The sequence below is a fragment of the Corvus moneduloides genome, chromosome 6, assembly GCF_009650955.1.
Source record: "Corvus moneduloides isolate bCorMon1 chromosome 6, bCorMon1.pri, whole genome shotgun sequence".
NCBI lineage: Eukaryota > Metazoa > Chordata > Aves > Passeriformes > Corvidae > Corvus > Corvus moneduloides.
Genome location: NC_045481.1, coordinates 8,051,219 through 8,067,998, shown reverse-complemented (window position 1 = coordinate 8,067,998; position 16,780 = coordinate 8,051,219).

Genomic DNA, 16,780 nt, shown 5'->3' with positions numbered 1-16,780 from the left:
AGGTGGGCACAGATCTGTCACAGGCTGCTGGGGATGGTCTGGACTTGGCTGGCAACAGCAGCTCCACTGCTGGCCATGGCAGGGTGGCTCGGAGGTGGCCAGGTCCTGTCCCCATCTCTGACAGCTCTGCCCAGGGGGTTACATACACAGAGCAGCCTGCATCCAATCAAGCTCCAACAGGATCCACTCTCAGGGAGGGATTTGCCCTCCCTTACACAAGCTGACTCTGCAGGATGGTGAGTCATGCGCCTGGGGGGCAGCGGAGTGAGCAGGGCTCCCCGGGACAGATGTGCCTCTGTCTGTCCAACACTTTCCCTACAGTGCCTTGGGCCAAGCCTGCCCACAGGCACTAACTCCAGAATCTTCCCTGTCTCTTGTGCAAGCTCCCACCCAAGCAGAGTGCTTACCTATGGAGTCAGTTAAAATTTTGGTGCTCTCTGCAAACCACAGGGCATCTGCATCATAACAAAACATCAGTTTGGTTTGAAAAAGTATCATCCTGTGTCAGAGAGGCCCTACAGGACACAGGGAGGATAAGGACACGTAATGCGATGGGTCACGATGGCTGGCAGAGCCGATGGAGTGTCCATGTTGGCAGTGGCACAGCGGGTGACAGGCATTGCAGGTTTCCTCAGCAGCACAGCTGCCTGAGCTGAGCTGAATTTTTGAATAAGAAAGCAAAGCCCTGGTTTAGTGTTTTTGTGCATGAGGAGGGTGTGCCGTGGAGCCAGAGTGTCTGGGACAGCCGTGGCCAGAGGAAGCCGCTGCGGCCGCTTGCGGAGGAGGAAGTCGGCGAGTGCTGGGTTTTGCTGGAGAGCAGGGGAGGTGGCGGGGGGAGTTGGAGAAGGGAGTCCAGCCTAAGAAAAGAGCAAGGAAGGAAGAGGCTTGGAAAGTGCACTGCTGGTGCGGACACGGAGGAGAGGGCCGGGAAAGGAGCTTGTCCCTGCAGACAGCTTCGTGCGATGTGGGAGAAAGGGCTGAGGTTTCAAGATGGATGGACTGGAAGGAGCAGGAAGACACAGCTGGGTGAGGTGGAGAACTGCTTCCAAGTGGAAAGTAGTCCAGGAAATGGTGGCTGGAACTGGAGGGTAAACCCAAGCATACTAAGAGATACAGAAAATGTCATTAGTGACCAGAAGTCATCATTCAGAACTGCTGAAATTGTGTGTAAAAAGAGAGACATCCTGGAGCAACCAAGATGAATAAAACCCAAAACTTTGCCGTCAAGTATCTGTAGCAAATATGCACTCAGTCTTACCTTGTAGACTCACGGCTTCATTTCACCATCATTTTTGTTTTGCTTGGTTAAAACCCTTAAGCTTTACCTGACACCATTTAAATCTGATGAAAAGGAGCAGAAAAGCAGGGAATGGGCATATGTGTTTTGCTGGAAAATCCCCAAGTGCCTGGACACGAGCAGAGAGCAGACCAAAGTCATGCAGTCAGGGGCAGGCTGGAAATATCCAGCAGTATGTGAGGCACATCACCAGCATGTGCTGTAGGCATCTCTTCCACTGCATGGAGAAGCCAAGCCAGCAAATATTGGTGTACATAGCCCTAAGGGCAATGGCAACTAGCCATGGGGCAGTGCCAGGGCAGGATTTCGAGGGAGCTAGGGCAGGAGAAAAGATCTGCTATGTCATAGCCACAAGACAGCCCCCCTAAAGGAGTCAAGTAATGGTTCTCTCTGGTATGAGTTTTACCAGCCAGTTCTGCTAAACCAGATCCAAGTGTGAATGTCCAGAGCAGGGCGACAAAGCTGGGGAAGGGTCTGGAGTGCAAGGCCTATGAGGAATAGCTGTGGAAGCTGAGGGAGTTTTAGCCTGGAGAAAAGGAGGCTCAGGGGGCACCTCATCGCTCTCTAAAACTCCCTGAGGAGAGTTTGTAGCAAGGTGAGGGTCACCTCTTTTCCAGGGTAAAAAGTGATGGACGAGAGGAAACAGCTTTGAGTTGTGCATGGATTGGATGTTAGGAAAAATTTCTGTACTGAAAGGTTGGTAAGGCACAGGAAGATGCTGTCCAGGGAAATCGCTGAGTTACTTTCCCTAGAGGTATTTAAAAGATGTGTGGATGTGGCACTCAGTGACATGGTTTACTGGCGGACTTGGCAGTGTTGGGTGATAATCTTAGAGGTCTTTTGCAATCTTAACGATCCCATGATTCTAAGTGCTTCCTGCCCAGCCCAGCCCAGCCCAGGATTAAAAACTGTGTTTGTTGTTGTGTCCTAACACCTATATCCCTCTGAATGTGCCCTGGAGATGTCCTCCTGATTGAGTAAACTCTTTACCCAAGGGCAGTGCAGGATTTAGCAACAGCCTACGGTGCAGCTGGCAGCACCCAGCAGTGCTCTCCAGTTCATGGCAGTCCTTTGGTTCATGCTGCTTGATCCCTGGCACTCACAGCCATCAAAGGGTTTGCAGAAATGCAGGTGGGAGATGGCTAATGACAAAGCTCAGCAGTGTCAGGGTGATCTGCAGAAATGCTGTGTTGGGCTCGGACTGGCTGGAGTTCAGAAGAGATGTGTGAGTGAAAGAGGCATGTCTTGCTGATGTGGCTCATAACTCCTGGGCTGTGGGCTGAGTTTCTCCTGTTGGCGTTTGATGTGTACCTAGTGAGGCTTAAAAACAAGTAACTCCAAGAACAAAGAAAGAGGCAGAGCTGAGCTGCCCAGGGTTGCCTGTCTCGTGACTGGAGACTCCAGAGTCCAATAAAACACAAGATGCAGCTGTGGCAGGACCGTTACAACATCTGTAGACACCCTTTGTTTGTGCTGTGGTTGAGGTCCTTTTGCTGCTTTTCCCTGCAAGCTAATGAGGTTTCTCTCTCCTTAAAGCAGAGACGAGAATTCACAGAAAAAATGGGAGTGCAGCATATCTGGGTGTCCTCCCCGTTTGCCAAGTGTTTGTTGCAAGCAGCCAAAATGATCAAAAGTTGACCTGGAGGGGAAAAGAATGATACAGACACATTTGCAGATCCTGACTAAAGAAACTGCATGAAACGAAGATACAAAATTGTACTGACTTTTTAGTTAAGTAGAGTTTTAGTAAGGAGTGGCATGTATTGTGGCTAGCACATACAGAATTTGGATGTATTAAATACTTCTAAAATTACATGGCACTCTGTTGTGTGTTATTATAGGTCTATTTGGGGTTTTTACCTGCAACAGGCCTAAAAATTATGTCTGTATAATTCCTGCTAAACCATCCTGCAAGATCAGAATTGTGGTCTGTGCTTCAGCAAAGAGAAGAGCTGAGGTTCATGAAGAACAACTTGCCAGGCTGGAAAACATGTAGCACCTGCATTCTCCCATCACACATGGGAAAATAGACACTGGTTTTCTCCACTTGCATTTTTCCTGGTCTGCAATGTCTGTACTGAGTACTGTCAGCCTGTGGAAGGAGGTAACAATGTCACAGGCACTGAAGTAATTTCTAATAGCAATGGAAAGTGTCCAGAAATGGCTTCCTGCAAACACAATCTAAGTTCACCATTTCTGCTCCTGATGAGCAACAGCTTAGACAGTTCTGGATGTCTTCTTGATTTTCAAATGTGACTTGAAGCATGTTAATGTTAATTACAAGTACCAAGAGCTTTGCACGTTCTGCTGATTTGGATGGAAAGGCAAAGTATATCCTGTCTTGTTTCGTGATTCAGCCCTGTAATTGGTAGTTTCCGTTCTGATGGCAAAAATCACCATGGTAGTAGAGATGCAGAAATAGTAAGCTGTTGTTCAGATTCCCAGCCTGATCTTTGCTGTCCAAGTTGTAAATCCGAAACTTGTACAAAATGAAAGCTGTATCATCTTTCTTAGCAGACAGGGAATTTATAGAGCACAATATACAATTACCCTACAGCATATATTCCTTTCTTTAGTAAGTCTGTCACTACAACTTTCCATTAAATATGGAAAATTTAGTGTAAACATATTAAACATTTGTCATAGAAAAATATTGACAACTATATATGCATACATGTATATGTACACATACGTGTGTGTGTGTGTATATATATATATATGCCCACATATATACATACCTACCTAAAAGCATATATACATTTTTTCATAGGTTGGTCATTTCTCACTGCAAGAGCCTTCTGGTAGTGCTGGACACAGGTGTGCTAAAAATATATATATATGCATGATGTTCAGGTAATGGTTCTTATCAGCCCTGCCTGCCTGTGGCTGCATTCCCCCAAGTATTGCTGAGCTTTTACAACCTGCCTGAATAGCTGAAAATAAAGATCTTAATTAAGAAAAGTCAACCTGGCCTGCTTGGCCTGCTTGGTCTTACGCACCTTTCTTCCTGCTTGCAACCTGAAATCAGCTTTCTACAAGGCAGGGAGGAAAACCCAGTGAAAAACTGGCAAAGGATGAGGAATGCACTCAATACAGAGACCCAAAGAGAAATAAAGGTGGGGCTTGTGTTGCATCTTTAGGCATGAAGTAAGAACATGACCATGAAATACCGCAAATAGAGACATTATCAAAATCCGAACTTTGTTTTCTCTTACAACATCCTTTGTTCCAGGAACCTGACAGAAAGGTCTAGGAATGAAACTGTTGCTGAGTATATCCAAAAAGGGCTTTTTCTATCTATAGACTCAATGCACCTACATGCATTGGACAGCTGTAGATATAAAAATGTGGTCAGATTTTGCATGGGTGCAATAGAGAACCACAGGAAGTTGCCCAAAAAGCCCCTTTGGTTTCACTCAAAGGAGACTATGTGGACAATTGGTAAGTAAGCACATTTCCAGGGAAATGGCATGTTCCTGCAGTGGTTTGGAGCCAGAAGGGACTGAGGCACAGGGTGATGTAACCCCACAGCTCAGATCAGGAAACTGCACTGGTTCAGTGCATCCAATTTCTATGTCTGACCCCATTGCAGCACGCTTGGTTTGATCTGCACCCACGCTTACCAGTTGTGTGTTACCAGTGAGAGTGTTTATTCACTAGGACAAACTGGGCAGGGAGCTGCTGGTATCTGCCTCTGGTCTGGCTGGAAGCTTTGCTGCAGCCTCAACATAAAGTTACAGGGCTCAGGTCAGGGCTTACTGGAAGAAACACCATGACCTGCAGCATTCAGGAGGTTGGCCTAGGTGACCTAAGCGTCCCCTTTGGCCTTAAGCTCTATGAATACTCCTGCAAGACCAACTGCCTTAATCCCTTACCAGAGAGGTGGGGGGATACTGATCTTCTCTCGTAAGACTTTCCATCTCTATTATGGCACACAGTCTTAAGCAGCTCACGTTCACCCATATGGCCAAGCACATACTTTGCATTTGTCTTCTGCTCTGGTGTTAATGATCCTACCAGATGCATTCCCAAATTCACCCAGCATGTGCAGTCCTTTTGGAATTGTGCATCGGGTAAGAGATACCAGCTTCCAGGAGCTGAGCGTGGGGAGCTCATATTGACTCATTCCAGCAATTTGTGGAGAACAAAAGAAATAGGTGAATTCCCTTCTTCCTCACAAAGTTTCCTGCCACTGACACAAGTGTTTCTTCAAACAAAGGATTTTCCCCCTCCTCAGATGTCCTCAGACACTGAATTTGTAGTATCTGATAACACACATTTCCATAGCAACAAATAGTGATGACCCAAACACAGGATTATGTGACTTCACTCAGAGTTGAGCAGAATATTAACAAGGATACTGATAGCTAATACTTTCCATTCTGTGGCACCTCCCTGCAGAGGATTTCAGGGAGCTTTATGCACATCGTCCCCAATTTGCAGATGGAGAAATTAAGAGGAGAAGTAAGTGATCTATTCTAAGACCAAGAAAAGAGGCTGGGCTCCAAGTTCCCAGGAGGGAGGGGGGGAGGGAGGACAAGAGTCACAAATACCAGGTCTTCTGGACTCCAAGGAGCAATGGAGCTGTCAAGATCCTTCTCTGCTCCATTCCTGACAGCTGTTTTCTTTGGGATAACACATCCACCTGGCTGCTTCCCATCCCCTCTGTCTGTTCCCTCTGAGGGTTCCCTGCTGTAAAGTGGCATCAGTAGGTCCAGCTGCCTTCTCTTACCACTCAGTGGGCTGGTGTTGCCCCTCCCTAACAATCCCCAAAAGCTTGGAGGTTTCCTTCACTCAAAGCAATTTACTTCAGGTGATGGGAAGGCAGAGTGAGTTTACAAACACAGGGTGCTTCAGACCTGAAATACATGAAATGCAGCTCCAGGAGCTTAAACTTCAGCAAAGGGATATTAAAGAAGCAACTGGATGAGCAAGCACTATGAAATGCTCTACTGGAGTCAAGGGAGCGATCCTACTGTCTGAACTTGCACAACATGTCCTGGAAAACAACCTGTATCTCACTGATGGTGAGTTGAAAAGACTGTTACATCTTCAGAAACTCAGGGAGTCTTTTAATTTCAAAAGAAATTTAATGAAAATGATAAAAGGAAGCACATCCCTATCTCTCCTCCCTCAGATAATTGGGTGTAAATACCAGCTTCTTTTCATGCATCAAACCTTTTATCTGTAATTAGAATTGGCTTCGTCCAGATCCACCGGTATCCCATGCTAAGAGAGCTCTGGTGGTGGAATAAAGTGCCATGTGATTATTTATTTACTGTTACAATGCGTGTCAGAACAACTTTGAGAGATTTGTCTGGGTTTGGAACTAGAGCTCTGAAAGACTGCTCCAGCTGAAGCCCAAGAAGACATCCCTTGGCACTTCTCTGTGATATTGTGCTGCCATGGTTGTCTCTCTGTGTTCAGAGAACAGGGGGATTTCATTCAACGAAGCTCTTGGGCATGAGTTTACCTCCAAGTATTGCAGAAAGTACCTTTAGAAACCAGGGAAAGCTAACTACATGCTTGAACCAGGCTAGAAAAAATCAGAGGTTTTCTTTTGGTCTGCTGTGAGTTTCAGAAAACCAATAAAACTATAAAAAATCAGATCAAATAAAACATTCTTTTTAGTCCTAGTTATCTGTTTCACCTGGGACTACTTGAAGACTTATTTTACTGAAAAATACAAGGATAATTAGGAGGGAAAGGGACAGAGTTGAAGAGGATTTTGGATGTGTGGGCAGGTAAGGGAAGCAGGGACTGGATGCTGCCTGTATGCCACAGCCCAGTGAGTAGGATGGCCACCTACTGAATGGGAATCCCCTTTTGCTGCACTGGGAGAACCACATAAACCTTGGTTCTTCCTTCCATCCCTCTGGGTGAGTGCCCAGGCACCTATTTTGTGGAGGACTGGTTGTGTGAAGCCTGTTTTTCACAGTCCCTCTCAGAGGGTTGTAGCTTGCAGGGAAGTTGTCAGATATCCATGTGATGTCACCTTGACCCTGCAGCAAATAAATGGTTTCTTAATATTAGTAATGCTGAGCCAGATAAAATGGGAGAAGGACTTCTCAGACCTGCAGATGTGTTGTACAGTATGAGAGCACAGAAAAAAGTATCCTGTACCCAGTCTGCATCTTCTCACTGGCAATAAGCCTCCCATCACCTTTTCTACCTCCCATTTGAGAAGAGTTTGGTTTTTTTTAAAAAAAAGTACTTTATGACTCTCAGGGCCTTTTAGAGGGAACTAATAATACTCTGTGACAAGAGACCTGCCTGGGTTTAGGGTGGAATTTCTGAGTGGCAGACCTTGCTGAGGATTTGAGGCAACCCTGTATCCAATTGCTGTCCTGGCTCATGAAATGCTATGTATAACACAAAAAGGTGCAGAGTAAACCAGCTGAGTGCTAAAGCTCTAAGCGGGCTCATAAATTAACATCCACTATGAAAGAAAATACGTGTGTTACTGCACAGTTATTACACATCTCTGCTGGAGAACAGCTGCAAAATCCCTGAGCAGCTACTGGAGCTGTGGGCTACCCTGCACAACTCAGAGAGATTTTAGCTATGGCTCATGTACCCTCTAGGGAGACAGACTGGGCTTTGGAAAAACATGAAACTAAACCAAACCCACAGAAAGCCAGTCTTACTCTGGGCTTTCTGCATGTGACATGAGCAGTCAGCCCGTAAAAGGAGAATTCCTTTAGGTTATAACTCCAAAACACATTTTCTTGTGGCTCATTCTAAAGAAGAGACATTTTCTATTTTTGTATAACATAGGGTGTTGATGATAGAATTTACAGAACACTATGATACTGAGGGAAAGGAAACTTTTCTATTGCCCCTGTGGTTGGAATAAATCCTTTTCCTGTCAGTTTCATGGTACCCATCACCTGACACACTCTTCCTACTAGTGGTAATCTAAAAAAATTAGGGGAAGCGGATTTTTTATTAGTCAAAGAGCTACCTAAAAACTGCAGAGCAAAGCAGAGCATCTTCCAAATAAACTCAGGCCAGCAGTTAGAAGTGACTTGGAAGACAAAGCGCATTAGGTTATGCCAAGAGCAAGCTGCAGTGCATCCTGCTGAAGTCCAGAGGGATCATCACACCCTGAGCTGATTGCAATGGCCTTGCAAACACCCACCACCAGCAGCAGATGTGTTACAAGCAGGAAGCCTGTCTAGAAACTCAAGTGCATCTCTGTGTCCTCTGTTGCATCCAGATAAGTGGACCAAAGAAGCCATCTGAATTCCTGGACAGATGTCACCCACACCCCCATGAATTCCACTGGGCGTTCACAGCAGTCCCCATGCATTAAGACCCTGCTGGCAGACCTGTGGCTCTTTGTTTTCTTCAAGTAAAAAGCAGGATATGACAGGCTGAATTTTGCCCTGAGTTCTGTGGATAGGGTGACTCAGAGACTGGGATATTTCAGGGGCAAAAGAGATTAGTGCTTGCTGGGCAGAGGAAGGTGTTTGCAGCAAGGAAGCTGATGCAATTAGCCCTTGCCTTTAGGGAGCTTAAGGAGCCTATGCTCAGCCAGAGACTTCTCCTCACCACGTCACTGCAGGCATTGCTTCAGTTAATTTGGTGAAGAAACACTGCAGGGGAAGTGACTTTGATGTTTCCTGCAGGAAAGTATATATAGACCTGCCAGTGCCTCGTGCTGTACACGCATGGCCCAGTCAGGGTGGATTTTACACTCAAACACGCAAGAGTTGTAGCACAATGGACCTGTGTGGGAGGGAGGGAGGGAGGGACCAGATGCTCAGATGCTTCCTTCCCCACCCTGCCTCAGTAGTGGCATGCACATATCTTGCTTCTCCTTCCTAAAGAGCATGGCCATTTCCAACTCCACGCAGCACTTCCCAAGGGCTCAGCTCCAGGCTGACTACCATGCACTAGGCTTCATTTGCACCATTTACATTACATAGAATATTCCTTGTTACTAGTTGTTTTGGGGGATTTTTGTATGTGTGTTCTTTTGGGTTTTTTTTAATGAGATGGAAGAAAAAATTACTTTGGACCACTTAGACCTTCTGCAAAGAAAGTGCTTAATTTCTTTGCAGGTTGCCTAAGCCCTTAAGAAAAACTTAGAAAGAGGGGACCATGAAAAGAAGGTGTTTCCAAATGAAACAAAGAAAATTCAAAATCTTGTTTGACCTTTTCATCATCATCTTCAACCTCCCATATCCATCTTCTACACTGCATCCCTACACAGAATGTGTTTGCACTGAGCTGGGCCAAAACTCTTGTAAATTCCACCTGTTTGCATGAATAGAACCCATTTCTCCAAAACTCCGTTTGTGGGTTTGTTGAATGGACTGGTTTGCACAGAAACCCCATCCAGCTCTAACACTTTAGTCAGCAGGAAGTTACAGGTACATTTTTCTTTCCTTAAGTGATTATTAAAGTCTTTTCCCACCAAATCCTCCTGGGAGTAGAGACAAAGGAAAGGCTCAAGCATGGGCTGAGCTGTAATATCACTATTTCTCAGTGGGGAGGCTTGTCCCCAAGGTAACTCGCACTGGAAAAGTTTGTTTGCCATAAAAGTAAACACTGCTATAGTAACCTGCCCTGTGCAGAACGGCCCATGCCAGCAAATCTAATAATTCCTTGCATTCACAGACGTAACTGCAGGGCAGATGCACCCAAACTGCCTTTAAATGACTCACTTTTGAGCAGAACATTGCTCAGTGCACGCTCTTGTTCAAGGCTCATCCCACTGTCTACAGTTCCTGCCTGCACCCTGCCCCAAACAATCCCAGCTGCTTCTCTCCCAGCTCCCCGTCTGGATGGTTTATCTCTTCCTTGTGTTTCCCACTATTTCCTGACCTAGGAGACAATGAATCCCAGTTTCATGCTTTCTGGAGCTCTCACCAAGGCTCTGTATTTTTCTTGCCTTGTGGTCAATGTCTGTCTCACTGGCTTCTGTCTTCTACCTTATACCAGGGCTCTCCCTCTGACTTGCTTTGCCTCTTTGTCTCTTTCTGCCACTTTACTGCCAGTTCCATCTGCCTGAACCAAGCACCCACCATCTCCTCAGCCTCTAGAAAGGTCATCTTTGCCCAGTCAGGACAAACACCCTCCAGCCCCCTCTGCCAAGGGCTCCCTGCCTCTCTGCCAGTTCCACATCAGTCCTCTCCTCACACAGTTCTTGGGGGTCCTTGCAGCAGGGTGTTGGAGAGTTCAGACATCTTCAGGAAGTCACCACCAGATCACAACACAAGAAATTATAGTGGGCTATATGGGTACAAGCCCTGGCCCAGGAAGTGAGAATGCCATATAATCCCAGAGGATAGCAATATTCCAGAAACTTGTGCATCTGCCATACTCTTACCTTTTTACAAGCACCACAACCAGTAGGTCAAGGCCAAGAATCAGATTTCTGAGCAAGATGTGTCTGATGACTGAATTGGTAGACCCTTTCTCATGTTTTGGTGAATTTGTCCTCCACATCTTCCATTCCAGAGTGAGATCTCAACCCCTCGCACTCACATCAGTTTTCCACCATGTCCAGCTGAAAAGAGAAGGAGCAGACTAACACTGGAAAATGTTGAGGCTGCCACAGGTGTGGAGGTCATCAGCTTGCCCAGGCCTCTCCTTGGTGGGCTCATTCTGCTGTCCCAAGCACCAGTGAGAGCACAGGGATTGTCCTGTCCAGGCTGCTGTTCCTGTCCTTGTGTTCTCCTGGTTTAGGAGATCAGTGGCATTTCCTCTTCCGCTGGTCTCTCCATCTGCCACAAATTCCCACAGCATCAGCTCAGAGAGACACAGATCTTTTGGACTCTCTCCTTCTGATTCTAGAACCACCTTTGCTGTATTTTAGGCATCTCTAAGAAGCAGATGAGCTCTGCAGAAAGCTGTAGGGTGTGTGGACATACTCAGCAGTAGACCCTTTACTTTTACTGACTGTCTTACACAGGCCAGGTCTGTATAGCTTTTAAGACATCCCTCCACATGTTTCTACGAACACGGTCTTCAGCCATTCAAATTAGGAGCCATGGAGAGGCAACCAATTCCCTCCCTACCTCATGCACACAAAAAGTATCACTACGTTAGGACACCTCATAAATAAAACATATGTCAGAAGTTTTCCTTGCATCAAGCACAGCAAACAAATGCATTCAGTCCTGTTTGAGTGAGGAGACATTCGTGCCAAGCCATGCTGCCGGAAATCATGTTTATACCTGCACAGAAATTGCTCAAGATCATTATGTCCTTGCGAAACTATTACTTCTGTCCCCTCCCTCTCTCCCTCAACCCCACTACAGCCAAGGTCTGGGATAGCCAAGGCTCTTTGGGCACAAGATTGAAACTACACAAGTGCAGCCTGCCTGGATGCCACTGGTCTGTTTGCTCAGTGACTTAGAGCACTCTTCTCATTCCTCCTTCTTCCCAGTTATTCTTTGCCTCCTCTCATTTTTTCCACATGCCCAGATTGCAGTGGGAGCCCCTTCTCTCTCAGAAAGCCTGGACAACACTCCAGGAGCAGAAAATGGCCTCTGGGAGAAGGCAGGGAGCTGCACTCCACTCCCACCTAGCAGCTGTGATCCTGCTGTGAGCAGCCATCATGAGGAGAGTATGGAAAGGGTTGAGGAAAACGCCAAGTTCAGCAGTTGACCATCTTATAAAGTATCAGCACAGAAATCCTGTCCAAGCCATGTATGTTTTGGTGTACTAACCTACAGCAGCTTGAAGCAGGACCACAGCTGGCCCCAGTTCAAAAGCTCAGAATTTCAGTGACTGCTAACAATGTCTGGGAAGAGGTGAAGATGGATGTGACAGAGAGAGAAATCTGACTTCTCTCTCTCATTTAATTTATTAGGAAAGACAGCAGCCTTAATTAGCTTTTTGGTTTGGGTTGGGGGGTTTTTTGTTTGTTTTGGTTTTGGGTTTTTTTTTGTCCTGATCTGAATTTGGCATCCACAGTAGAGTATGAGTGAGACTGAGCATCATCATTTTTCCTCTGTGAGATGCATTGCTGAACAACTGCTTTGCAACAAAACTTTTCAGAGCAGAGACATTATAAGTCAGGACCTCTTTGTACCAAGAAAACACTTGTCCATATGCACAGGAGAGCTGGAGCCAAACTAAACCTTTGGAAGGTCTAGCAAAGCAGGTGATGTGTCTCTGGGAAGAGGCCACTTTGCTCAAGAGGGGCAGGTGATCAAATAGTGAAGAGTCCATGAAAATGAAGAGGATGCTTTCATTATTATTTGGAAGGGAGCAGTGATGATAATCACTTCCTCTGTTCTCTTCATGGCAGAGAGCAAACGTTCACCACCAATTTATCACTTGCACACAAACAGAGGCCAGTGCAAAGTGAGAGGACATCACCTTTCCCTGGACTGCCTGTGGGAACAGTGTGAGCTGTCACACACCTCTTTAGGCTGAAACCACTTCATATTCCAGCTGCTGAACCCTTGCTGTGTTTAGTAGCCCCACTTGCAATACTTGGGTAAATTAAGTTGATCCATAGAATGTAAGTAATGCAGCTGAATAAACGAAAAATACAGTTCGCAGGCAGCCTGTGCTGAGTCTGTGAGGGAGGCTTCTGAAACGGAGCTGCTTGTCAGATGGGGAACAGGTAAACAGCCCATCAGTGTACATATCCCCTTTTACTGAATTCAGAACTGGATCAAAATCAATGCCTGATAAAGGGCCAGAGAGATCCTTCTGATCATTTACACAGGTCATGCAATTTCACTTCACAGTTCCTGAATCTGCCCTCATAATTTTTAACTGATTTTAAACAAGTCTTTCAAAAATTATACGATCATTATTTACCAAATTCAGGCTTTAGGGAGTCTGTTGCACCTGTTGGCAATGCCCTACAATGAGAATCTTCTCTGATCAAGAGAAAAACTGTACCTAACTTACCGGGATTTGTTTACAGGGAGCTGCTGACCATCGGGTATGTATTTTTATCTCTAATTATTTAATATTTTAAAATTGGGCTAGGCAGAGAAAAGTCAGTGGAAATCAGTGGAAATAAGACTAATTGTTTCTATTAAAATCTGGAAGATTTTTAAAATCAAGCAGAAAAGTTGTTGAAACATCCTATTCCACCTTTTGAGAATAAAGTAATTTTCAATTTCCAGCCTAGAACAGCTTCTCATTTTAATATCCTACTGTAACACGGATCATAATGTAACAAAGTAGTTACAAAATATAGTGCAAAATGGAAACAGTGAAAAATAAAAATTAATTAGATCAAAAGATTGAATTTAAATCAATCAAACTCATGTTTGTTTGTGTTCTTTTCCCCAAAGGTTTGCCTTACAGCAATTTTGGAGTTTCAGGTTTTCAACCCCGCTCTGAATAAACTCTGGAAATCTTCCTGAGGCGGAATATCAACATTCAGTAGGACCTTCCAAGATTTATGTTGCTGACCCAGCTTGCATTACCAGGGGACACAGCATAGCTATATCAGATACAGAGATCCTGCCTTTAGTGTACACACAGTTACATCTGGGGTCTCTGCCAACACAGCCATTCCAGCACAGCCTCTGAAGGAGAAACTCAGCTTCCATCACTGCTTATCCTGTCTGTTCCTGTTTAGCTTCATATCTCCACACTGGCTCAAAAATGTGCATTTATCTAAAATAAAGGTGGAGCTTGGGATTTCACTTGGCTCGCAAAATTTGGTCCTACCCACTTTTACTTTGTTTGATTTTTTATGTATACATATACATGCATATATATACAAGTGCATTCACACATACACAGAAGCATACAATGTTAAAGACAGAATACAGGCTTTTTTTAATGTTTTCCAGGTGGTTTTCAGGCCTAACAGCTGAGACTCTTTTTTTTTCTAAGTACTAAGAGGATAAATACTGCCATTTAAAAAATAAACTTCCTCAAAATTGTCCTTTCTGTTCTGAAAGACCGTCTTGTTCTTTAGGTGATTTATGATATCAATCTGTAACTCCACGTGTATTGTTCAGAGTGTTCAGCAAACAAGATGTGAGTGTTTGAAATACTTCAGGGCAGGAAGAGAAGACGCACAAAACATTCAAACAGCCTCCCAGTTCTAGTACAGGCACTTGAAATCCAGTGTCTTCTTTCCCGCTAATACATCTCATGCTGTCATTGCCTCTTCATTTCCACATAAATGAGCATTGACAGGCCAGCTAAGCCAGGCATTTGCTGTGCAGAGACCAAAACCAGCTTAAGTTGAGTACATTCCCACTTTTTAAAGTTATAGGCCACTGGCCAGCTGCGCCAAAATTGTCTGATTCTTTTTTTTTGGAGTGAATGCTTACTTGATGCCCAGGCAAAATTTCAGTGTAGGAACGTGGGCCAAGTAAAATGAAGGAGCATGATGAATGTTAGGAAATTGGTGTACCTTGACCATGGAAACCACCATTTGGTGGCAGGGTTGGGCCAGCCCTTTCCCAGGCCAGTTAAATCCCAGAGGTTCCTACCACAGACCTGTTGCCTGAGGAAATCAATTTCTGTTTCAAGGGGCTGGAACAGGAAAGTCTCCACAGAGAAGAGCAAAGAAGTTAGCCTTAAAAGACATGAGCCCTGAGAGTATTATGGGAATCCTGAAGGCCATAGACTGAGGGTTTCTGAGCAAGAGGGGAGCCCAAACTCCTGCAAGACCAGCCATGCTGGGGAGAAAGCAAGACAGGGGGAGGAGAGGGAAGAAAGACAGGAGTAAAAAGAAGAACTGGTAACTTCGTTAGAGGACCAAGGAATAATTTAGTCTGGGAGGCACCTCTGGAACAACTCAGTACAACTTTGAGTTGGACCAAGATCAACTTGCTCAGGGACTTGTTCAGTCCAGCCTCCAACATCTGTGAGGATGGGAAATCCCATAGCCTTTCTGGGTGGCTTGTGCTATATTTGACCACTGTCATGGTAAAACATTTTTTGGCCTTACCTCTAACTGGAATTTTCCATGTTCCAGCTTGTGACATTAGAGGGCACATCCCTGCTTGCACCTTTTGTTTATGAATTTGTGTAATCCCTGGCTCTGCTGTCACTCCTTGTCTCCACAGCCTTCTAAAGCAACAAACTCCCCAAGCTGAGTACCAGCTGTGCAAGAAAGGCTAATCCTGGTGGTCTAAGCCAAGAATGACCTTGGGGTGGTGGTGAGATGGAGAACAGAGAGTTCCCTCTTCATACACCTTCTTCCTCTGTTAAGACCCATTTTTCCATCATAACTTCTTTTCTAGATTGGGGCTCTGGGACGAACAGTTCCGCAAGCATTTGATTTGCCTGAAGAATATTGCAAAGGTTATTAATTTCATCAGTGACTGATTTACATAAATTTGTTCAGCCAGCACTACAATAGCTCTTTCTGGCCAAGTCTGAATGAGTTACACATCTAATATTATATATCTCACAAATGTTATATGTGTATCACCTACGTGCCCATGTACTCACACATACATTCATCACCCTGATACATCCTTTCATGTCAGGTATGTGAATTATTTTGTTTATAAGAAACAAAGTTCCCTCCCTGTGCCAGGATTAAGAAGACCTGTGTTCCTTTCCTGCCTCTCCTTGGGATCCCATGTGATCTGGCCAAGTCATTTCATGTCTCTGTGCCTCTGCCTCCCGTCTGGAGAGCAGGGGCAGCGCTTGAGAAGAAACCGCGCGCGGTTCGCTCTCCTCGGAGCTGCATCCTGGAGATGCCGAGCAGGAAGAGCGGGGATGTGTCATTCTCTGCAGAACGATGGCAATTCTGACATTCCTAATGCCATGGCAATATGAATATTCAAAATAGAAGGGCCTTTGTTAGAGATCCTGATGAATCGGTGATTAATATCTCTGTCATTTCCTTAGAATAACGTGTGCTATGCTCTTATCTGGAGAAAAGGGAAAGAGAGAGGGGGGAAAGATAGTGCCTGAGTGTGCTGGTACATGGACTTCAGTCGTGTCAGACAAAGCCTGGAGACTCGATTATGAACAAACACTGGTTCCCAAACTGGCCCTATTCCTGTGACATTTACACTGCTCAGGTTCATGTACTTAACACTCAGCTCCAGGAACCCTTCCTGATTCCCAAGTGCTGCTGGTGTAAAGTGTCAAACCCACCAAACTCCGGGATGACAATCAGACACTGCAGCTATTTTCATCTTTCTCTTACGGACACTCTGTGCCCCTCGGCTGATCCAGCTTGGCAGAACTCTCTTCTGAGCCACAAAGCACACAGAAGATCCACATTACACCTTGTCATAATATTGGTCTCTAATTAAGTTGTTTCAACAAGAAGGCATCTTTGAAGGACACACATATTTTAGTGGAAAATTAAATTATTAAGCAAAGTATTTGGGACGTTTCTATTTCACTGGAACATCTGAAGATAACTTTACCATCAAAGCGACCATATCATGTAATTGCACTCAAGCTGCTGGCCACAGTACATCTCCAGAACACCTTCTTACCCCATTATCTGGCTCAGACAGAAGAATTCTGCCCTCAAATTCTTGTTATGCACACATATAGTGCATATTTTCCTACTAG